This window comes from Chaetura pelagica, unplaced genomic scaffold (assembly GCF_000747805.2).
Source record: "Chaetura pelagica isolate M959 unplaced genomic scaffold, ChaPel_1.0 scaffold343, whole genome shotgun sequence".
In the NCBI taxonomy this organism is placed as follows: domain Eukaryota; kingdom Metazoa; phylum Chordata; class Aves; order Apodiformes; family Apodidae; genus Chaetura; species Chaetura pelagica.
This window is the reverse complement of record NW_009952873.1, coordinates 2,447,485-2,453,568: the sequence shown is the minus strand read 5'-3', so window position 1 is coordinate 2,453,568 and position 6,084 is coordinate 2,447,485.

The following is a 6,084-nucleotide window of genomic DNA, read 5'->3' as shown; positions in this document are numbered from 1 at the left end:
CCGCCGGCGCCGCCGTCCTCCGGCCCCGGCTTCGATCCGGTTTCTCAATCCTGTAGGCTCTGCCCTGCGGTTCCACTACGGAATGCGAGTGTGAGCTGCATTTCAAGGAGGAACCAGGATCGTTTGCTGAAGCGTTCCCGGCGGCACCGTGTTTGCGAGCGTTTTCGCGGAACGGCAGAGCGGTCCGAGGTTGCGGGTGCTCCGCCAGGAGCAGGCAAAGGCGGGCACGGCGGGCAGGCAGCGGAAGGGAAAAGGATGCCCAGGGATAAGTTGCACAGACGGGAGGATGCACAGATGTTTAAACAGATTAATCAAGCTAGGATTTGCAAAATCCTTGGTGGAAACACCAAAGCGCTCGGCTGGTATCCCACCACTTGCCTTAATTATGCCTGTCGTTTGGCCCCCTATACATGAAACGACTTCTTTAAAACGAAATGTGAACTGAATGCAGTGCATGTTAAACGTATCCGGACTCTCCGAGCTGCCATGTTAAACAAGAGATTCAGACTTCAAGATTAACCCTCGGGAGCCACTGCAGAGACGGCCACAACCTGAGAAACTGAATCGCTCTGACTAAGGAGGGGCTGAATGTCCAGAGTACCGTGTCCACCCTGCAAACCCGTAGCTGTAAATTCTCATGATAACGGAGTATCGATTTAACATCACATGCATGCAATACTATTTGTGGAACTTAAAACACAGTTGGTCTTTCCTTTCAAGTGGTTTTTCATTTCAACTAGGAAAAGTGTATTTTAAAGTTGGTAATAACCCTACAAAGGAATTACCTCTGAACAAACTTAGTGCCTTCTCTACAAATTTATTTCAGTGGGATGTATCAAATATCTGTCTCTTTTCGAGGCTTCCCCCACCACTTTAAATGAGCTGTGTCTCAGAAGGAACTCAAAATATAACAGAAAACAACACCATCCAGCAGATTCAGGCAAAAGGAACAAGAAAACAACACATCCATTTGGAACAACGAGAAAAACTGGAATAGATGGAAAGTACTTACCAAAACTGGATGCAGCCAAAGCACTTGTCCTAAAAAAAGGTCATTTTGGTTTCTAATGACCACTGATTATTACAACTTTTGCGTTAGATGCTATTCAAAGGGTTGCTGTTCACCAACAACATATTGCCATTGACAGCACGTAGAGACGCAGCTTTACTTCTGACTCAGGAGGAAGAGTTCCTCTGAGCAATTAAGAGACTGTCCTCTTTTGCCTAGTTTTTCGCTAATAATGTCACATGCACTTACCCCGTTTAATTTACCAGATCAAGCAAGATCATAGCTAGCAGACAAATGACAGTGTATTAGCTTTCATTTTCAAATTGCTTTTTTCTTAAAATTTTTTTTTTTAAAAAAAAGGTCCTTCCTTCAGCATTATACGAAGGACTGAACAGCAAATCCTTCACTACCTACATTTGTTGAGTAAATGTACATTTTATTTTTCTCCTTGTGACCACAAATCCCTGCCATTTTGGACTGTGGTAACTCCACTATGATTCTCCCTTGCATGGTCATAATCTCTGGGGAAGTAACTAAGTCCATACTGATCACTCTTGTACAGAAATGAAACACCAGTGGGACACCTGTAAGTATTTCTTCTGCCCTTCTTGGGTCACATTCTCAGATAGCTAAGGATTAATACACAGCATTAGTTAAACAGTTAACATCCACATAGCCTTGTTTTATGCCAGCTCACATCCTTTTATGCAGCCACATACACCAACTGTCCCTGCCACCTACACATCTTTTTCTCTGTTCTCCCCCCTTCTCTCTCCACCAAGCTTCCATAGCGGGACACAAGTTAGGCCAACTACCAAAAATCCAACACAGAAGAAAAATAGTACAAGAAACAAGAACACTAGCTGGTATGAATATCTTCAGCATAAACACAATTCAACTATGACTTGATGCACATAATTTTCTATACAGAGAAGTGGAAAAAACCCAAAACTGATTGTAGGAGTAGGATGGAAAGATCCTGCTAATGAAGGAGAATCAGGTGACATAAGAGTGAACATCACACCTTCCCCTAAAGTGTTTGGTCTGCCAAAGCATGCTAAGAAGATGTAGCTCATGAAAACAGGTTTGGTAAAGAGGCAGCATTTGAAGTAAAGGTGCTTGTAAGATCTTTTTTTTTAATAATGTGATTACAGAAATTCACATTTAATAATAATTCTCACGGGAAAGTATTGAAGGCATTTTGCTCAACAGAAACTAGGAAAATTCAATTTGCCTAGATTTTCTTTCTTTCCATTCTTTAGACTTTCTTTCCATTTTTCATAGAAGTAGTGCAGAAGAGATTTTATTAGGGATTCCACAGGAGCAGCTTGGAGAATTCAGGGAGAACCAACAACCCTTGCCTGCATGGCCTCTGAATCCTGAGCTCTCTGATCAGTTGTGTTCTGGGCCAGGACTCTAAATGCAAACTGTACAGCTTAAGTGAATTAGAAGGCTTTGTATCTTTATTGAATACCCAATGTACAAAAGAGCTTTAAAGTCTTCTGAAGGGGAATACTCTTAGCTTTCTTCGGAGTTTGATCCAGACACACACATCCCAAAAATGAGTATATAAGTGAGAGAGAGATCTTAAAAGATTTATTCTTCTTTCAAGAATTCTTCTTTCAATACAAAACAATTAGAAAGTTCTTTCTCCCTGACTGATACAGCAGCCATCAGATTTAGAGGTAAAATGGACAGAGTAATGATCAGAAACAAGGGTCTCTTACACCAGCTTGAATCCATGCTTGTAGACTTCTCCTAAGCAGATTACTATAGATTGGACAAATGATCCAATGTATGTTCAAGCCTTAGGCCAGCTCTGAAGTGGAGATACTAGTTTCCTACCCCACAGGAATGCTACAAGGAAAAAAATTGTTCTGCAATTGCTCTGAGAACAATAGTAACAAGGGCCATATAAAGCACCAAGATGAGATTTCTGAGAAACAGCTATTTAAAGTTACAAAGTGTCAAAGATGATTTGTAGGGTGCATATTGTGAACATGCAACAGTCCATTCTGCATGTCAGGAATTTTTTTGTTCTGCGTACAGTGTAGTACCCAGCCATATATAGAGTACACTGGGCACAACAGCTTAAGCAAAATCCACTACTAAAACCCACATTCAACTTCAACACAGAAATCACCCAAATATGTTGCACAGGAGAATGTCTCTTTGATTCAAAAAGGAAGAGCTATTGTTATGCTGTATTTAAAGATGGGGCTAAAAAGCAATGGGATGAAAACAGACAAAAGCATAGAATAACTCCGCAACAAGTTATTTTTATAACTTATAAAATTATTTGATAGTCTCTTCTAACCAGTCTCAGTGCTTTTTAAATTATCTAGGGTTTCCATTGGGCCTACTGAGTAAATTATCTAGCTATTGAATTGCAGTAGATTATGTTCACACTATTTTGTCAGTAATGCCTTGCACTAATAAAAAAGAATGTAAATTATTCAAAACTGGAAAAGAAATATTTATCCCCAGAAATAGTATTAAGGCTCATAATACAAATGTGATTATATCCAGGTCCAGCTCAAAGAAAGAGTGCCTATGCTGGAAGGTAGTTTTCCCCCGTAGATTTAAGGTTTTGCACCTCTGCCAACAGAGAACGCTTTCCATAAGAATCAGCACTTTCTTGCATTGAAAACTATGGGATTTTTTTTCCCACTGATTTAAATAAATGAGATTTAAACACGGTGCAATCTTTGCCTGAAGACTTTAACCTTCCTTTTTTCAAAGGCTAACGTGTCAATAATTATGGTTTCTGTCTAGAGTCTGTTTCCTTCTGAGCATCCAGACCTAAAGCGATATCCTGACTAGTACTGTATAAATTAAAAGAAACATTGTGTACAAATAATATGATACTCTTAACAACTTCTGTAATTTCTGACAATACTGTGTTGTTGGTTCGTACACAGTATAATGCTGGGTATTTGCTGCTGCTGCAGGACTACAATGTAATTTTTTTTTAATCAAATATCGATGATAGCATTTCTTTCTCATATTTCAGGAATGAATTGTTTAGAACTGTTATCAAAGTTATTTTTTATTCTTCTGAACTCCATATAATCTAAAAAAAACTGTTCACATCTATGAGCACAGCATTCTAAAAATGTTCTTTCATTTTTTTTTGCTCATTGCTTAATTTTAATTTGAAAGAAAAAATTTATAGCCTTATCTAAAGCTATTCAACATGTGGTCAGGAAACTGCAGACCTTTCAAAACCATTAACTAGCTAGAATACAGGAGAGTTCCTCAAGAAAAGAAATTTGGGAAGGAAGAAAGAAGGCTGGTGATCAGGATTTCTAGGTGATTTCATTTTTGAAAATCTGGAACAGTGCCATATGCACAGGAACTTTTTAAATTGTATACTTGTTAACTTGGAAGTCTTAGCCGTATTTTTCACATTGAAATTAATGGGAGTGGTTACTTGGCTTTGAAATTTTGGCCATTAGCTTTTATGTTTACATTCAATGTCAACAAGCAACTACAAATAAAGAAGGAAAATTATAAGATTTATCAGGGTATTTGTATGGTCTACGAAAACAGATTAAGGCCTAGTATTAGTAAACAACAGAAAATATTACATTTAGGGGGGGAGAAGAAAGAATGAAAGAATTGACAACTGGGTAGGAAAGCAGATAGTAATTAAAATAAACTATCATTAGACAGAGAAGCAAGTAGATTAAACTGATAGCCTTTAAGTATGTTGGGTTTTTGTTGTTGTTGTTGTTGTTTTTTGTAGAAGCTACTAGAAAGTAACTTGGATATTCAGAAGTGTGATTTTATTAAAATCTTGCCAGCTATCTTAGCTTTCAGCTGTCATCCGTGATTTCAATGGGTGGTAGCAGTGCTGAAAATTTTTCATTCCAACTGCAGAAATGAAAGAGCTCCTCATTTATCCTTGTAAACAGGTGATTTGTTTAATGATTACTATGTGTAGCATTGTGTAAATTCATGCACAAATTTGTAGTGGAGCAGCAAACAAATGCTTGAACTCGCTGAAACAACAAAATAGATGCTTGTTCCAAGTAAAATATAAATGCAGGTATGCTTATCAGACTTGAAGAGAACTTGTGGCAGTTTTCACTATGCCATCACTGTCACTAACACCTGGGCACAGCACTGACCAACGCACTGAGGAAGGTCCAACACTGTTCCAGAATTTCAAAGCACAAGTACTCTCTGTTCCTGAAAAAGGGAAAAAGTCAATTGTTGACTCTGCTATAAAAGCTTAAGGAAAAGACATGAACTTAAAAAAAAACATTGCACTGTTTGGTTTTTTTTTAGATAAGAAATAATTTGGCCTATCTAGATTAGGATACATACTGATACAAAGAGATTTGAACTGAGCAGTTCATCACTAGCTATTGCTGATTTAAAAAAACCCAGAAACACACAAACTGAAATAAAGCAAAGTAATTGCTGTTAATAATAGTCTAAAATCATCAGTCAAATAGAAGACATGAGCTAGTAATGTCTAGGAGATCTACAATGAAAAATTAATTTTTAATCCAATCCACCTACACTTTGGCAAAAAAAAATATAAATCATGCAAACTGTTGAGAGTGCCTTAGATACTTGCCACTGTTTACACAACAAAAATAAACAAGCTATTACCATTCTAATCTTCTAACACAGTTCTGCAAAATACTCAGGAATATGTAGTTTGTGTCTTTTCATAACTAAGTACCATGTGTAAGGTGAGATTTAGCACAAGTACAATGAAGGACTTTTTTTGAAGGGATGGATTCTTCTAAGAGTGAATTTTTGCAAGCTGTTGAGGAAGACTTTACAGTGACTACAAGGATTACAGGATGTTGGCATTTGGAAACCTCAGTGGATCTAATTATTAAGCAAAAAAACCTACACAGTCGAAATAAAAAGGCAATGCAGAAATATATATTTAGCTAGTAGACCTAGTCCTATTATTAGAGTTGTAAACTGAGTTCAAAAAAGAAAAACAAATGAAATGAAAGGGTAGGCTACATGACCAAGATCCTCCTTTCTCTTTTGGCATTTAAATTCTTGGACCTTCTAAATCTGCTTTGTCAACGTAGAAAATTATTGAT